This window comes from Miscanthus floridulus, chromosome 5 (assembly GCF_019320115.1).
Source record: "Miscanthus floridulus cultivar M001 chromosome 5, ASM1932011v1, whole genome shotgun sequence".
Taxonomy (NCBI): Eukaryota; Viridiplantae; Streptophyta; class Magnoliopsida; order Poales; family Poaceae; genus Miscanthus; species Miscanthus floridulus.
The window spans coordinates 1846116-1865980 of NC_089584.1; positions in this window are offsets into that span (position 1 = coordinate 1846116).

The following is a 19865-nucleotide window of genomic DNA, read 5'->3' on the forward strand; positions in this document are numbered from 1 at the left end:
GTGTTGATGGGCATTGAAAGGATAAAGATGCCTAAGAGGGGAGGTGAATTGGGCTAATTCTAAAATTTCTTGTAATAATTAAATCCTACGGTTAGCCCAATTAACCCCTTGTGCCTAGAAAAGTGTTTCTTTCAATCTAACGCACAACGGACTTGCAACCTATGTACCAAACTTATTCTAGCATGGCAATTCTATGAATGTAAAGACAAGTATTGAATTGCTCAAGGTAAATGCTCAAAGTAAATAGAGAGAGAGGAACGCGGCGATATTTTGCTGAGGTATCGGAGAGTCGCCACTCCCCACTAGTCCTCGTTGAAGTACCCACACAAGGGTGTAGCTCCCCCTTGATCCACGCAAGGATCAAGTGCTCTCTACGGGTTGATTCTTCGATACTCCGTCGTGGTGAATCACCCAAAACCGCTCACAACTTGAGTTGGGTCACCCACAAGCTCTGTCGGGTGATCACCAAGCTCCCAATCATCACCAAGCTGTCTAGGTGATGGCAATCACCAAGAGTAACAAGCACGAACTCTCACTTGACCACTCGAAGCCTAATGAGAACGGTGGATGCACACTTTGCTACTCTTGATTCACTAATGAGGCTACTCTCTTGGATTCACGAATCTCAATCACCTCACTAAGACCTTGCTCTTCTTGGCACTCACAAACGTGTTTCTCAGCTGTTGGAATGAGCAAAAATGACTCCACACATGAGTGGAGCTTCTATTTATAAGGCAGCCTGAAAAATGAACCATTATGTGCCTCTGTGGGGTGACCGGACGCTCCGGTCATATTGACCGGATGCTCCGGTCAGTTCAACCCACACACCAGTGTTTAAGTGTTGACCAGACGCTGGCAGGGTCCGATCACCACTGACCGGACGCGTCCGATCGCATTAAACCCTCACTGGATGCTTACTGTACTCGACCGGACGCTGGATCCTCAGGGTCCGGTCAGTATTGACCGGACGCGTCCAGTCGCAGATTTCCTTCTCTGGAACCTTACTGGAGTCGACTGGACGCTGTCTCTCAGCGTTTGATCACTTGACCACTCCAGCATCCGGTCGCACCGAACGCAATCACCTTGATCAAATGTACTGACCGGACCCTACGGCTAGCGTCTGGTCACACCGGAGCCAGCGTCCGGTCAGTATTTGACCCTCCATTCACTTCCAACTCTCGAACATATGTGAATGAAGTTTGCTCCATAGGATCATAGGACTGTTGTGGAGCTACCTAGTACTAGTTTTAATAAGTGTGCACCACACCTAACTCACTAGACTCATCTAGGTCAAGCTACCTATCCAGACCCCCCTTAATAGTATGGCCAAAGGAAAAACAAAGTCCTAAACTACTCTAAGTGTCACTCCAACTCTAATCGACACTTAGAACTAGTCATCCTTAACTTGTCGTCCATCCTTTGAAAACCAAAATGATTTCCATTGTAGGGGCATGACCACCTTGATTGCCCAATTGATCTCTATTACCATGACCTAACTTAATTGCCTCTACAAAACACACGTTAGTCATAGTAATCTTGTATTGTCATTAATCACCGAAACCCAACAAGGGGCCTAGATGCTTTCAATCTCCCCCTTTTTGGTGATTGATGACAGTACCACCTCGAGTATGTGAAAGAGTGAGGTTTTTATTATGCTTGGTTTATATAAGCTTTTGTCAATAAGAACAAAAGAGTTAAGCAAGCTTATATGGCCCTAGCCAACATAGTGTACTCAAAGGATATGAAATAAGGATGAGTACAAGTAATAAAGCTCATTTGTATCGGAGTATAAATGTGGAAGCAAAGCAAATGAGCACTGCACAAGTGATATAACATATAAAGGAATTCAAAGTAGAGAGCACACATGTCATATATCACAATCACGTAGATATCACTATCACATATATATAATAGTAAACATGGATGCATAATGTATCACACACATAGAAACTCCAAATGTAATAGATAATAAGCTAATAATAGATAACTAGCTCCCCTGAATCTACATACTCGAACCCTCTCCCCCTTTGACGTCAAACACCAAAACCTAAGGGTCGGTCGGTGGGGCTGCAGCGAACGAGCCGGGCGCTGAGGTACGAGGAGCAAGATGAAACTGGGTGCCATCATCATTGGACCTTGAGCTCTGTACTGACTGACCCTCTATGGCTGGAAGTGTCTCTGAAGTGGTCTGGGTCTGAGCTAGGGTAGGTGCAGCCTGTGATGCTGCTGGTATATCTATCGTAGGATCTGAAGATGCGATAGAAGAAGAGAGCCTCTGAGTAGTCACGACGACAGGAGCTGCTGTGGAAGGACCGGCGGCATGCATATGGGGTGGTGTGGGCATCCCTATCAACTCACTGAAAGATGCTCCAAGACTCCTGGAGACTGACGTGTCAGGCATAAATAGCGAAGATGACTGGTCCGATGAGAAGCCCGTATGATATGGTGTGAACTGCGGGGCTACCACTGGCGAGGATAACCACTAGGACACATGTACTGTGGGAGAGGCAAATGGAGCTGGAGGCTATCCCTGACTCTGAAGCCCACTGGGCTATACTGCTAGAGTTGTCGTAGTGGTGGCAGGCTGAGCAAGCTGGGGCAAAAGCTGTGGCTGTGGGGCCCCAAGTGCTGTTACTACATGCTGCATAAATCCTATAAGCTGCTGCTACATGAGTAACTGCTGTTGATGCATCTGCTGCTGCTGCTGTTGGAGGACCTGGTGTTGTCGCTGGAACTTGTCCTGACGAGCCTAAAACTGTGCAAAGTTTGCAGCGATCTCCTGAGCCTATTGTGTCTGATCCTGCTGCATCCACTCAAGAATAGCAATCAAAGCGGGGTCTGTCTGTGGTGCAGATGGAGCTGAGCTTGAACTGCTGACCTCTGCATCATGTCTGCATGGAGGCATCTAAGGAATAGGTAGGTAGTCATCATCTGAACTATCACTAGACTCGCTCCTCTCCTCTTGAGCCTCAAGCTGCTGCTCCTTAGTAGCGGCTATGCCCCTGATAATCTCATCCTACTGAGCTACTAACTCTGGTACATCTGGACGATGGCGAGGCTGAGTGGGTGTCTGTGGTGTGCTATGCCTAATCCTCTATGCCATGTTATAAGCTAGAAACTCTATGGTGGCATCTTTGTACTCTGCAACCATCTCAGGAGTCCTAACATGCACAACCTTGAGCATAAGAAATGTGATCCAGTGTGCATATGGAAGCTGCCTACGACTCTTGAAGCCCTCAGCTATAGTATCCTCCATCTCTAATAGAAGAAGGTCCCAAATATCGAACACGGTCTGCTACGTTAGGGCGTTGAGGAGCCAAAGCTAGAGGCAAGTCAAGCCCTCTCTGTATCCCAACCTAGGAAGTAGTGTCCTTCTGATGATAGCCTCTAGCACTCAAGCTGTAGGAGTAAGGTCACTGGGGTTTCTCCTCGACCCCTCACCAAAAGGCTCCTTGAAGTAATGGCGCACAAGATCTGTAGGGGGCACCAAACCACCATGAGGATGCTTAGGAGGCTGTTGCTGTCCATAACATACCTCATGTAACCTAATAGGCTGCTCCTATAGTCTCAGTATCTCCCTAGCCCTAAAACTCATCATCATGTAGTCTCTACCTCTGAATGCAAAGTGTATGAAGTTATGCTACGGGTCAATATAGAGCGAAGCATAAAACTACCGAACCCAAGATGGTACATATAATCCTATCCGGCCAATCAGATCTGTCAGCCCCGGTAGATATGATAAGTAGGGGCAGATATGCTCTCCAGCTGCTGCCACAATAGCCTCAATACTGCAGACTCTCTAAGATCAAAAGACTGCCCCACTGTTCAGATATGCATTGTAGAAGTCTTCCTGGAGCGGTGTATAGAAACCCTCTGCTGCTCTCTCATCCCGCCTCAGAGGAAACCACACATCAAACTCCACAAAGCAAAGCTGCTGAACCTGCTTGGTCGTGGTGGCCCTCAAGTCAAGGTGAATCACTGGAGGCAGACCCTGTGGACGAGGTGGTGGATGCGATCCCCTCCGCTGTGTCAGTGGCCTTGGTGACACTAGAACTCGGGTATGACCAGAGCAGCGTAGCTATGGCTGGGGTGCCTACTCGGTCTCCTCGGCCTACTAACCCTCCTCACCCTCTAGAGGCTACTATGACTGTTGTCCCTCCTATTCTCCTGAGCTGGCTGAGGCTCTGCTAGTGGGGGCTACTATTGTGACTTCTACTATGACTCTCCCTGAGGCTGAGGATCCACAATAGGAAGATGTTGTCCTGCCATCATGATAGTCCCAGGTGGACTACCATGAAGACGCTCAATGTGCTCAAGTCTGCTCTACGCGTCTGGTGCCAGATGATCTGCAATGACAACTCTACTACGGACACCTCCTCTCTCGGCATGCTCTACGGCCTCAGTGACTACTGCTGCTCTTGTTGTCTCTGCATCAGGGTACTTGTGCTTCTTTGATACAACCTACTTCATCGCCTTGCCTTTAGTTCCTGCAGGCAAGCGAGGTGGAGGCCTCCGATCATCATCTCTTGGACCACCACCAATGTTTTTGGTGCGAGCCATCTGATCTGACAAGAGAAAAACTACCGCCGACAAGATCAATTGTCCACTGACACTTTTGAGGCTTGGCCTCAATCCATACTCATGAGTTTGGCTCCGAGTTGACTGTCACCTGTCATAGACACCTCAACGGCACCGACTCGCTGCACGATGGAATAGAAGGATATACAAGTAAATACAATGTATCTAATAGATGTGAAACCCTATGAGAGCAAGCAATGTAGGTATGAAATTGAAGCGACTAGCTTGCTACCTGATGAACCGACGATCCAAAGAAAAGGAGAGAAGCATCACATGGGGGATTACCGGGACTGCTAGGGTTAGGGTTGCGAAGCACTTCGATGAATCGATGGCCCTGGATGTGATTTGAAATCAATGCTTTGAAATCTATCTAGGTCATGGGCAAAACACAGTGGGTGCTAGGGCATGTCCTTACCGGTGGAGGGGAGAGAGAACGCTATAGTGGAGGCTCTGGTGGTAGACGCAAGCAGGGCACGACGGCGGCGTGGGAGTGGGTCACGGCGGTGAGCGACGGCGTGGGACTACGGCGGTAGAGGCAAGCCTGACGTAGAGCACGGCGCAAGTGTGGGCTGTGCATGGGAAACAGCGGCGTGGGCACGGGAGGCGCGTGGGAAGCTTGCGGACACAGTGGGTGGTGGAGCTCATCGGCGATTAGGGCTGGCGGCGGCTTGAGGAATAGGATGTGGTGAAATAGGGCAAAAGAAGCGAGGTGTTGTGATTAAAAAGATCCCCTGATGTGACAAGAAAGGAAACGGATAAAGAGTCCTAAAGCTACACGAGATCTACTGACCGGACGCTCCGGTGGTAGCGACTGGACGCTACCACCCAGCGTCCGATCGATTCCAGAGAGGACCAATTCCTCTGGAATCACAACCGGATGTGTCCGGTGGACACCGATCGGTCGCAGCTAGTGTCCGGTCAACCTAGCCTTCGTCTTCATCACACGATCGGACGCTGAGACATCTTCTGACCGGACGCTGAAAGACAGAGTCCAGTCACTCCTTTGCAGCGAGTTCATCTCCTATGAACTGATCGAACGCTGGACTGCAGAGTCTGGTGCAGCGTCCGGTCACTCTTTTCTAGCAAATCTTCAATGTTCCTCCACGCTGCCTGTTCCCAATCAAGTCCCAACTTAAATAAGATCCAAATAAACACCAATTAGGACTGATGTGAGTGACCTCTCCCAAACCCTCAAGTTTTTCAAAATATTTTGCCTTAGGCTATAATTCTTTTTTAAAAAATAGGCAAATAAGAGGGCAAATTGAAGACAAATGACAAACAACATTCATGCATATGCAATGCTTGAAAGTAAATATAGTTGCTTGTCAAGTTTGATCCAAGGTTAAGCTTCTTCACATGCTTTACGGCGGTTATCTTAACCATATTAGACAAGCCCTACATGCATTGCCATAAAGTAAACATGTAATATATTATAATGTAATGCAAGGGACAACACAAGCTCATCTTTTAGTGAAGTTACTAAAATCAAGTACATTGAGATCATTCCGCAATCTACAAAATGTAGCCTCATCTAGCGATTTAGTGAAGATATCCGCTAATTGATCTTCGGTTCTTACACCTTCTAGTGATACACCATTTTTAGCAACATGATCTCTTAGAAAGTGATGGCGGATATCTATGTGCTTGATGTGAGAGTGTTGAACCGGATTATTTGCAAGTTTTACCTCACTTTTATTATCGCACAAAAGAGGTACCTTTTCTAGAACTACACCATAGTCTAGCAAAGTTTGTTTCATGTATAATATTTATGCACAACAAGCACCCGTGGTAATGTATTTCGCTTCGGTGGTGGACAAAGCCACACTGTTTTGTTTCTTGGAGGACCAAGACACAAGTGATCTACCAAGCAAATGGCACCCTCCGGATGTGTTTTTTCTATCAACTTTGCAACCGGCATAATCCGAGTCGAAATAGCCAACTAATTCAAATATAACTCCTTTAGGATACCAAAGGCCAATGCTTGGTGTGTGCTTAAGATACCTAAGGATTCTTTTTACGGCAATTAAATGTGTTTCCTTAGGATTAGCTTGAAATCTAGCACACATACACACACTAAACATGATGTCAGGCCTAGATGTGGTTAAATATAACAAGCTACTAATCATGGAATGGTAGAGAGTTTGATCAATCAGGTTACCTTTCTCATCTAGGTTGAGATGTCCATGGTAGGTATTGGTGTCTTGATTGGCTTACATTCATCTATCTTGAATCTCTTGAGAAGATCTTTTGTGTATTTCTCTTGAGAGATGAAGATGTCTTCTTTCATTTGCTTGACTTGAAAACTAAGAAAGAATGTAAGCTCACCAATTATGGACATCTCGAACTTCTTCGACATTAATTCACCAAATTCTTTGCATGAGTCTTCATTTGATGATCCAAAGATGATATCATCAACATATACTTGACAAATGAAGATATGCCCATCAAGCTTTTTGGTGAATAGTGTGGTATTGACCTTTCCAATGATGAAGCCCTTCTCAATGAGGAAGTCCCGAAGGCGCTCATACCAAGCTCTTGGGGCTTGCTTAAGCCCATATAGTGCCTTGGACAACCTATAAACATGATTAAGATATCTAGGGTCTTCAAACCCGAGAGGTTGATCAACATAGACTAGTTCATTAATAAAGTCATTTAAAAATACACTTTTCACATCCATTTGATATAGTTTCATTTTATGATGTGATGCATATGCAAGTAGGATACGAATGGCTTCTAATCTTGCAACCGGTGCAAAGGTCTCTCCAAAATCTAAATCTTCAACTTGAGAGAACCCCTTTGCAACTAGTCTTGCCTTGTTCCTCAGAACAACACCTTGATCATCTTGCTTGTTGCGGAACACCCACTTTGTTCCAATGACTCTTGCACCTTTTGGTTGCTCTTCAAGAGTCCAAACTTCATTGTGAGTGAAGTTGTTCAACTCTTCATGCATGGCATTGATCCAATCTAGATTTTTAAGAGCTTCTTCTACCTTGGTAGGCTCATAGCAAGAGACAAAAGAGTAATAAGCAATAAATGAAGCAAGTTTTTGAGATCAAGTTATTACACCCTTTGATGGACTCCCTATGATGAGATCTTATGGATGATCTTATAGGAGAGGTGTATTTCTTCTATTGACCACTTGAGGAGGAGGTTGTGGAGCATCAACATCTTGTGCTTGTACCACCATTTGCTCATGGGAGATATGAGTATCTTTATTTTCTACTCTCCCATCTTTTTCATCATTTTGTGGCACACTTAATGAAGAAGGTTGATTAATGACTTATATATCATCTTCATCATCTTTTGGCTTGATGTCTCCCACTGGAATATTCTTCATAGCCTCCCTCAATAGTTCATCACCTACATCATCAAGATTCTCATATGCTCCTTGGGAGTCATTAGATTCATCAAATTCTATATCATATGTTTCTTCAACCAAGCTGGTGGCATGATTAAATACTTTATATGCTTTGGACTTTGATAAGTAACCAATAAAAAAACCAATATCACAATGTCTTTGGAACTTCCCTATGTGTTGCCGCTTCTTGTAGATGTAGCATTTGCAACCAAACACCCTAAAGAAGGAGACGTCTAGCTTCTTCCCATTGAGCAACTCATAAGGTGTCTTACCAAGGAACTTTTGAAGGAATAGGCGATTTAATGCATAGCATGCGGTGTTGATTGCTTCCGCCTATAGAGCTTTGGGGTGTTGTACTCATCTAGCATTGTCCTTACAAGAGTGATCAAGGTCTAGTTCTTCCTCTCAACTACACCATTTTGTTGAGGAGTATAGGTTGCGGAGACTTCATGCTTGATCCCAACTTCATCACAATAAGCTTCAATGTTTGTGTTGTCAAATTTTTTTCCATTGTCACTTCTTATCTTCTTGAGCTTCACTTCAAATTTATTTTGAGATCTCTTGGCAAACTTCTTGAAGCAAGATGCAACTTTGGATTTGTCATAAAGAAAGAATACCCATGTATACCTTAAATAGTCATCAACAATCACAAGACAATAGAGATTCTCTTCCAAACTCTTGTATGTTGTTGATCCAAATAAATCCATATGTAGGAGTTTTAGCACTCTTGTAGTTGACATGAAAGCTTTTGTTGGATGAGTATTTGCAACTTGCTTGCCGGCTTGACATGCACTACAAAGCTTGTCCTTCTCAAACTTCACATCCTTCAACCCTCTCACCAAATCATTCTTCATTAGCTTCTTGAGTGAACTCATACCAGCATGAGCAAGTCTTCTATGCCATAGCCACCCAAGTGTTGTTTTGGTGAATAGGCAAGTCTTTAAATTTGCATCTTCGGAGGTGAAGTCCACTAGATATAAGTTGTTGTATCTAAATCCATTAAATATCACTTAATTATCATCTACCTTGGATACAACAACCTCCTTCTTGATGAACAAGCATTGAAAACCAAGATCACATAATTGTCCAACGGATAGCAAGTTGAAACTCAATAAAGCAACATATAGCACATTTGAGATGGAATGATCATTTGATATTGCCACTTTGCCCAATCCTTTAACCTTGCCCTTTGAGTTATCTCCAAATGTTATTTTCTCTTGTCCATCTACCTCTTCATCTAGTGAGGTGAACATACGAGGATCACCGGTCATATGTTGAGTGCAACCACTATTAATAACCCAATGACTTCCACCGGTCTTGTAGTTCACCTACACACAAGAGATTCAAGCTTTAGGAACCCAAACTTGTTGAGGGCCCTTCACCTTCTCAACAAGTGACTTAGCCACCCAAATCTTCTTAGGCCTATTTTTGTTAGGGGGTCCTAAGAACATGACTTTCATCTTTCCACTAGAATCCTTTCTAAGCATGTAGTGAGCAATAAAGGCAAAGGGTCTAGCATGCTTGGGTAAGGGTTGTGGCGGTGGAGTTTGGCACTCATGACCAAAGTGGCCTTCTTGTCCACACTCAAAACATCTCTTTGGCTTTGGCTTTAGCTTTGGCTTTGATTGTTGTTGTTGAACTTGAATCTTCTTCTTCTCTACACTTGCCACATATCTAATGCCACTTCTATCCATCTTCATGATGGTGTTCATGAGTAGCTCACTTTGGAGATGCTTGCCTCTTGCAAACTTGCTCAATCCCATCTTGAGATGCTCTTTCTCTATCTTGAGCTTCTTGTTCTCTTCCTTGAGAACATCATTGTTCTTCTCTTCCTTGAGCTTCTTGTTCTCTTCTTTGAGCTTCTCATTCTCAAGGGTCAACTCTTCATCATGATCAAGATTTTCTAGCACAATGGTGTTGTGGCTTTTCATCTCTTCAAGATCTTTCATGAGCTTTTCATTTGCATTCTTGAGCTTGACATATTCATCATAGTCATTGCACTCAACTACTTTCTTGCCTTTGCCACTAGATCCTTGCTCAATGCTCTCATCAATTAAATCATCACATGATGTGACTATATCAATCTTAACAACATGGTTAGTAGCATCATGTGGCTCATTTGGTAAAAATTCTTGAGCAATAACAAGAGTATCATGATTGATCTTAAGAGTTGTATATTCATCTTTTAGCTTGTTGTGGCTAGTGATGAGCTCATTGTGCACCCACTCAAGTTTATCATATTTATCTTTAAGCTCTTTCTTAGAAGATTTGAGCTCCTTGAGTTTGGATGATTGTGGCAGAACCACCTAAGTTATAGGGCCCACATGCACCTGTCACTGTCCGATGACCTTTGACATTTATGCATATGTTTCCAATAACTTAAAAAGACTATCGGGTGTCCTTGGGAACCCCGAATCATCCACGATTTCTGAGCAGGATCACGTTACAGAGTCATTGCAGTATTACAACATTTATTCAAATATCAAAACTAGAGTAAAAACAGCGGAAGTCTTACGATAATATAGTTCACAAACTAGTTGTTTCAAACCTTACAAACTAAGTTCGATAATTATTACAAACCATAGTAGTAGTGGAGTGGCATAATAAACATATACTTAACACACAAAATAAACATCCTGCCCAAGGATCACACATTTACTTCTCATCGTCAGAATGAACGATAGTCATGCAGCACGATCCAAAACAGATCTGCTCATGAAGCTCACCTGCAACAAGGGGTCAACGAACCCTGAGTACAAAAGTACTCAACAAGACTTAACCGAAATATTAACTGATAAACTCAGTAATACAGGCTCAGGGATTCAAGGTATAGCTTTAACAATGATCAAAGTTCTTTTGCGTAAAAGCTCTTTTAATAACATTCTTTATATAGAAAACTTCTCAAGAATTATATACAAAGCTGACACGATCCGCACTGAGATCATGAAACTTCATATCCAACACCTTTACAAGCCTTATTCAAGTTCCGGTTATTAATTCTACGATGATGAACAGTGAGTTGAGTCTCCATAACCGAGGAGCAACGACGATTCGAACCAATTAAGCCCAGCTGGGGATTCCAGACCACACGACATATGCAGGTCCCCGACTCACATATATCAACCTACCCTCAGATCCTCTAAAACAAGAATGGGTCCGCGCCACCCGAGAATACAGTACTCCACCATTCCAGCCCATGGCCACGTGGGTACACGCTATTCCCGCCATCTCTCCACTCCCAGTGCGCGAGTAGCCATTCTCGTAATAGAATTTCCAAGTTTAGGCTTACCAGAGTATGTGGTTAGTACTACAAATTCTCACCTCATACAATTCAACAACGGACGTGCCTTAATCGACACAGGCGGAAAGAACCCGCTCACAAGACCTCCATGTCTTGTGGCTCACACACACCGAGTCCGCCCGGTCTAGATTTATTACTCCACATTCCCATATCACATGCTAACAATATTGACTAATGTCCCATTTAAAACTTGTAGGTGGCAGGGGGTCACCCGACTTTCATCGTTCTACGCATAGCTAAGCAAAACTAGGCATATACGAGTTTAAAACTGGTAATATGGTAAATATGGAATAACAAGGGTGGTAATGCACCAATTAGGCTCTTACTTAACTCCTAATCACTTAATGCAGTAACGCAAAGCAAAAGCGAAATTAATTTGTAAAACACAAGGTAGGGTTGTATGCATCCGGGGCTTGCCTTCGTAGACGGAAAAGTCCGGTTCCTGCGACGTTACACAAGGATTCGATCCGACCTCAACAGATGGATTAACCTCCTCAACAGCTTGATTAACTACCATGTTTTCACCTTCGTTCACTACACGTAATAACAATGCCATGTTTAACATGATGTGGAATATGAAACATGATGCTCGATGATGGATGCAAAATTAACAATTTGAATACAACTTTCCTTCGCGGTACAGTTGCAAGTCAACCAACTAAATCCTTTTTCATAACACATAAATCAATTGCCAAGGATCATCATTAACTAAGGACCCAAGGTCATCACTCAATCCAAAAGTCCAAACAAAAACCTAAATCATTAAAGGTTACTATTTGCTTTTATGAATTAATTATTTAATTCAAAATTATGAAATAAATCAACTTATTCTAATTGAGCTCAAAATTTTAGTACATGTTCATTACATGTTAACTAAGTGGCAAAACAAATTTCATAATTTTTGGATAAATAAATAAGCCTAGAAAAATCATGGAAATCCATTTATGAATTAATTGAGCAATTTTTACCACATTTAAAAATTACTGAAAAACATTATTTCATATTTTTCTTAAATACTATACATCATAGAGAAGTCACACAAAAATTTTCATAATTTTTGGAGCTTTAAATAAATCTATACAAAATTAAGAAAAATAGACACTATTCATTCAAATCTGAAAATAGAAAAATCATTTGAATGCTAAGTCACTGACAACAGGTCCCACAGGTCATCTTCAACCTCCGACGTTGACCACGGCAGTGACGGCTCTGACCAGCGATTTCTCGCCGATGGTGAGATCAACGGCGATGGCCAACGTACCAAAATGATCACCAAGTCTAGGCGCATCGATTGACGTCCCTATCAGCACGGATTACGGCCCTATACTAGCTCTCGTCAGCCATGGCGGACGCGGTGACACGGCAGTGCTACACCGGCGAAACGAAGCCGAAAACGGAGAAACAGAGGGCATGGGAAGGTCTAGTAGCTCACCACGAACACGTTGGAGCAAAGAATGGGACCGGATGAGCTACGATGACACGGGTCGACGTTGACAGGGTTCACGACGGAGCGATCTTCAACGACGGCGATGCTCCGGTAGCTGTGGTGGTCAAAATGAGAAACCAATGGGTCACAAAGCACTATATCATTGCAGCGAAGCCAAAGCAAGACTCGGCAAGGGCAGGGACTCACCGTAGCGTGCTGGCCATGGCGACGCGGGCTCGACAGCGGGGCTGCCGGCCGTGGAGAAGAAACACGACGAGCGGTGGTTCCCAGCGAAATTAAGCTGAATTGATGGGTTGGCTAAGCGCGTAAGGCTAAAGCGGAGCTGGGACTAGCTTATCAGCGATGGTGGAGCACGACAACGACGGCACGGGCTCGCCGGAGTGGAGCAGCAGCGACGGGAAAACAGAGCAAGGGAGAAGGGCAACGACGATGGCGGCTCAGGCTTAAAAGGATGGCTAGGAAGCTCAAGGAAGCCACGACGAAGCCTTCAGCGCGCCAACGCGATGCCCAGACGTCCACGCGCGCGACTGGAAGCAAGCCGAAGCTCGCCGGCGGTGTAGCGCAAGCGGTGAACACTGTTCATCGAAATTACAAGTTTGCCATTCACCAAAATTCACAAATTACTCCCAAATTTTCATAACAACTCAAAAATCTCCAAAAATAAAAGTTGTTCAAAATCAAAAGTTCTACAACTTTGCTTTTATAACCATTTCCTAATTCAGTCTAGATTTTGAAATGAACTTTTGAATTCAAATAGGGAAATTTAACGAATTACGCCTTTTTGAATTACTCAAAATTTTTCTAAACAACTTGAAAAACTCCAAAAATAAACTTTGTATAACTTGCCAAGCTCTACACTTTTGCTTTTGGGCCCAATCCCAAAATATGCTTAGATTTTGAATTTGATTTTTAGGGTAGGATTTAAATGTTGAAAAGCGGAGTTTTCTCGAAAAATTCAAAATCCAAACAAACATTGAACTTGAGTCAAACAATACATTACAACACATACCACATAAATATAAACTTGTATTAGTGTATGCATCTCAAAGTTTTCACCAAATGCCAAATGCTTTGCAATGCATATGATAACATGTCAGATTTTAATATTTAAACACCCGAGATGTTACAATCCTTCCCCCTAAAAGAAATCTCGCCCCGAGATTCAAAGCCATAGGGTAAGTAATGGAAAAGGAAATGTGTCGCGAGAACACATACAAACTCTGTTCATAAAATAGCTGAGGTCCCTTTATAAAACACAATTTGTACTACCGAACTCAACTTACATTACTCTATTCTATATTGACGCTAGAAATTCTGGAAACTTTTCTAACAAGTAATCTTCTGATTCCCAAGTAGCTTCCTCTTCTGAATGTTGATTCCATTGTATCTTATAGAACTTGATTGTCCATCTTCGAGTAACACGATCTTTCTGATCTAACACTCGGATAGGATATTCGGAATAAGTTAAATCCGGTTCTAGTTCCACTCCTTCAACTTCAACATTCTGTTCAGGCACTCGGAGACACTTCTTCAATTGAGAAACATGGAACACATCATGCACAGCTGCAAGATGTTCAGGTAATTTCAAGCGATATGCCACTTTTCCATACCTCTCCAAAATTTGATATGGTCCAATGTATTGGGGTGCCAACTTTCCTTTAACATCAAAACGGTTAACTCCCTTCATTGGTGATACTTTTAAATATACAAAATCTCCTTTGTTGAATACCAATGGTCTCCGTCGTCTATCCGCATAACTCTTTTGGTGGGACTGAGCTATCTTCAGATTACTCTGTATTTGCCTAACCTTGTCTTCTGTTTCTTTCACAAGGTCAACTCCAAAGAATCTTCTCTCTCCTGGCTCAGACCAACTCAACGAGGTTCTGCACCTACGACCATAGAGTGCTTCAAATGGAGCCATTCTAATGCTTTCCTGATAACTATTGTTGTATGAGAACTCGGCCAAAGGTAAGCATTCGTCCCACTTATTGGAATAGTTAAGGACACAACACCTTAACATATCTTCAAGTACTTGATTAACCCTTTCAGTCTGTCCATCAGTCTACGGATGATAAGCTGTACTATACAGAAGTTTGGTACCCAATGAAAAATGCAATTATTTCCAAAAGTTGGAGACAAACTATGTACCCCTATCTGACACAATAGTCTTGGGTACTCTATGGAGACTCATGATTCTTGCTAAATACATCTTGGCATATTGGATCATAGGATATATTGTCTTGACTGGAAGAAAATGTGCTGACTTAGTGAGTCGATCTACAATAACCCATACTGAGTCAAATCCCTTTGATGTCTTGGGTAGACCAACAATAAAGTCCATACTTATGTCCTCCCACTTCCAAGATGGAATAGGTAATGGTTGTAACTCACCAGCAGACCTCAAATGTATAGCTTTCATCTTTTGACAAGTATCACACTTTGCTATGTATCTAGCAATCTCTATTTTCATTTTAGTCCACTAGAATCTTTGCTTCAAGTCATGGTACATCTTGTTACTTCCCGGATGGATTGATAACCTAGTAGCATGTGCCTCATCTAGAATTGACTACCGCAACTCAGGAACTTTTGGTACCACCAGGCGATCCTTGAACCACAACACATCTTCATTGTCAATACTAAAGCATTCCGCTTTTCCATTCTTGACTCTTTCCTTAATATGGGCTATACCCTTGTTTTCCTTCTGAGCAGCAATAACTTGATCTCGAATAGTGGCTTCAACAATTATGTTGGTCAAACTTCCTTGTTGAATTACTTCTATATTCAACTTTTCCATTTCTTGACATAAATTCAAACCCATTGTTCTCACTGTCAGACAATTGCAATAACTTTTGCGACTGAGAGCATCTGCAACCACATTTGCTTTACCGGGGTGATAATGTACTTCCAAATCATAATCCTTAATCAATTCTAACCATTTTCTTTGTCGCATGTTCAACTCTGACTGAGTAAAGATATACTTTAAGCTCTTATGGTCTGTATACATATGACACGTATTACCAAGCAGGTAATGCCACCAAATCTTCAGAGCATGAACCACAGCTGCTAACTCCAAATCATGAGTCGGATAGTGTTCTTCATGTTGCTTAAGTTGCTGGGACACATAAGCAATGACTCGGCCTTCTTGCATCAACACACATCCAATACCAATACCTGAAGCATCACAATAAACATCAAACGGCTTCTCGATGTCAGGTTGGGCTAATACTAGTGCAGTGGTTAACAGTCTCTTCAAAGTCTAGAAAGCCTCCTCACAATCTGATGACCAGACAAACTTAACTTGGTTCTTCAACAATTCAGTTATGGACTTTGATATTTTTGAGAAATCTAGAATAAACCGATGGTAATACCCCGCCAAACCCAGAAAACTCCAAACTTGATGAACTATGGTTGGCGGTTTCCAATCAAGCACATCCTTCACTTTGCTTGGATCAACTACAACTCCTTCGGCTGACAAGACATGTCCAAGAAATTGCACTTCCTTAAGCCAAAAATCACACTTGCTGAACTTGGCATATAGTTGATGTTCTCTCAAGCGGGTCAGAACAATTTTGAGATGTTCCGCATGTTCTTTCTTATTCTTGGAATATACTAAAATGTCATCAATAAACACCACTACAAACTTGTCTAGCTCAGGCATGAATACTGAGTTCATTAGATACATGAAATGAGCTGGAGCATTTGTCAAACCAAAAGATATTACCAAGTATTCATATAATCCATATCTTGTGGTAAATGCCGTTTTGGGAATATCTCCAGGCTTTATCTTGATTTGGTGATATCCTGACCTCAAATCTATCTTGGAGAAAACTTTAGCTTCGGCCAATTGATCAAAAAGCAGATCTATCCGAGGTAATGGATATTTATTCTTGATGGTCACTTCATTCAATGGACAATAGTTGACACATAACCTCAAAGTCTCATCTTTCTTTTTCACAAAAATTGCCGGACATCCCCAAGGTGAAGAACTAGGTTGGATAAACCCTTTCTCAATCAATTCTTGTAACTGAGTCTTCAACTCGGCCAATTCCTTAGATGGCATCCTATAAGCTCTTCGAGAAATCGGAGCTGTTCCAGGTTGTAACTCTATATTGAACTGTACATCCCTATCAGGTGGTAGACCGGGTAAATCTTCAGGAAACACATCCGGAAATTCACACACTACTGGAATATCTCTAATCTCTTTTACAACAGTTGCACAAATCTTCCCTACTGATCTTCTTAGGGTTGGAAGTTGGATAAGAAGTTGAGAATTACTATCAGGCAAACTTACTCTTAAAGTCCTATTCAAAATATCTATAACAGCCTTATGTTGATACATCCAATTCATTCCCAAGATTACATCTATATCCTGATCCTTAAGGATAATCATAGTAGTGGGAAAAATATGCCCACCCAGGTTTATGGGTACCTGGTATACCATTTCCTTAGTACATAGACGTCCCCCGGGCGACTGTATAAAGAAACTTTCCTTTGTTGCCTCAATTGAAATTTCATGCTTCACGATAAATGTTCTATTGATGAATGAATGCGATGCGCCAGAATCAAAAAGGATAACTGCAGGGTGATTGGCAACAGGAAACATACCCATCATCACCGGCTCCCCTTCCGAAATTTCTTCAGCTTGAATATAGAACGCCCGTCCTGTCTTCCTCTCATCTTTGCCCTTTTGAGCATTCTGATTGGGGTTCTTGTTTGGTGCCTGACCCTGTTGTTGATTAGCAAGGGCCTTCTGATAATTTTGATTAGCCTGCCTAGGATATGGACATTCCCTAGAGAAATGACCAGTCCTTCCACAATTATAGCACGGATAGTTGTGACCCTGGGATGTTGGAGCATTGCCACCAAGAGTATTGGTTGACTATGAACTCGGATAGGTTATAGCAGGATGGACATTTGACTGTTGCTCGGCTTGGAACTACGGCGGACGATAAGGAGGACGATTATGATGTACTGGATGATAAATCACCCTCTACCTCTTCGGATTTCCCCCAAAAGATCCAGACAGCACACTCTTTTTCTTTTTGAGCTCCTTATGCTGCTGATACTTTGATTCTAAAGCAATTGCAATATTTACTGCCTCATGGTAAGTGACATTGGTGCAAGTGGTCATCATAGTCTGCAACTTGGTATTCAGGCCTCTCATAAACCACCTCTTCTTCTTGGCATCAGTATTGATATGTTCGGATGCATATTGGGACAGATGATTAAATCTTCCCGCATACTGCATCACGCTTTGATCTCCTTGTTTTAAAGCAAGGAATTCATCTAGCTTCATAGCCATCACTCCTTCGGGAATATAATGGGCTCTGAAGGCTGTACGGAACTCAGCCCAAGTTATTGGAATGCCAGCTGGTTGCATAGCCACTAAGTTTGCCCACCAAGCACTTGCTGCTCCTCTAAGTTGTTGGGCGGCAAACGTAGGTTTCTGATACTCCGTGCATGGGATAAGGTCAAATTTCTGTTCCATGGTTCGAAGCCAGTCATCAGCCTCCAATGGTTCATCTGCCTTGGTGAACACCGGGGGTCTTGTGTCTGTAAAATCAACATATGTAGCCTCCTGTCGGTTATGGTGGCGTCCACGGTTTCCGTACATCTGATTCTGATTACTCTGAGCCATCTCATGAAGCAAACGAGAATTTTCAGCCATCACATTGACAAGTGCAGTTATAGCATCAGCTAAATTGGTTGGAACTGGTGGCGGATCTAGAATACCGTCCTCATCTTGTGAAGTTCCCGGAATAAACAAACCCCATGTACGACGCATCTGCTCATAACAAACCAAACTTTATTCACATGTCTTTATTGAATTGTACCAAAGCTTACTCTAGACACATTACATAGAGTTTACTAATGTACAAACAAACCCACGAGTACAAAAATAGAACTACATAACTTAAACTAAAGCTACTATTATACATCTCTACTCTTTTCCTCAATTTCTTCAAACTTCAGGCTCGGTATCCATTTCGGAATTATTACCGCCTTCATCATCACTTTCATCAATCATTACTAATTCTTCAGGATCTTCTTCTTCTTCCTCTCTCGATTCATCATCATCGGCAAGGATGACACCGGGGTCCATGGCATCAGCTTGAGGCTCATGATTCGGATTTAGTAGATTGCTAAGCCTATGAACCTCCTCATGTAGATACGTATTATATTCTTCTAAATCTTCTACATAGAATTCTAGCTCATGAGTTCTAGCTCTAGCTACATTTTCCCTATGCCAAGCTTCATTTCTTCCTTCCACCATACGAACTAACATGCTTTCGCAGTTCCTATGCGCGGTGGTGAGCTGCCTCAATTGACCCTGTAATTCTCCTATTTGTATAACATCCAAAGCCCTATCTCTCGTAGATTATGCAAACTCCATAGAAACCCTCAGTATCTCTACCTGGGGATCAGGCCTAGAGCTGCTACTACTAGCACCATCATTTCTAGGGGCAAGTTGGTGACGAGGAACTCCTTTGGGTCCGGTGGACTTACGGGGCGTCATCTTGGCACGAGCCATACTGTAGGAAGCCAATTTAATCTAAGTAAGGCCATTTGATCAAAATCCAAAAAGTAGCTAAGATGGATTACATTCCTCCAACCAGACTCACTACTTAATTCCAGACTAAGAGGTGAAGGAAGTAACGAGTGAATTATTCCTGATGCATGAATCGTTCTTACGAACAAAAACAGCAAAGTTTATAATACACATAAACAATATTTGTTTTTATATAGGGCATAGTATGATTACTACTCCACCACACAAAACCTTTTTAATCCAATAGGGAATGGTGAGAAAGAAATAAGATAAGTCAGAAGCAATTTGAACCAAATTAACAAGTTAAATTTAGTCATCCAAATCATTTTGAAGTTTTTGTAAAACAATACAACAAAAACCTTGTAATGATCGCTCTGATACCATTCTGTGGTAGAACCTCCTAAGTTATAGGGCCCACATGCACCTGTCACTATCCGACGACCTTTGACATTTATGCATATGTTTCCAATAACTTAAAAGGACTGTCGGGTGTCCTCGGGGAACCCTGAATCATCCACGATTTCCGAGCAGGATCACGTTATAGAGTCATTGTAGTATTATAACATTTATTCAAATATCAAAACCAGAGTAAAAACAACAGAAGTCTTACGATAACATAGTTCACAAACCA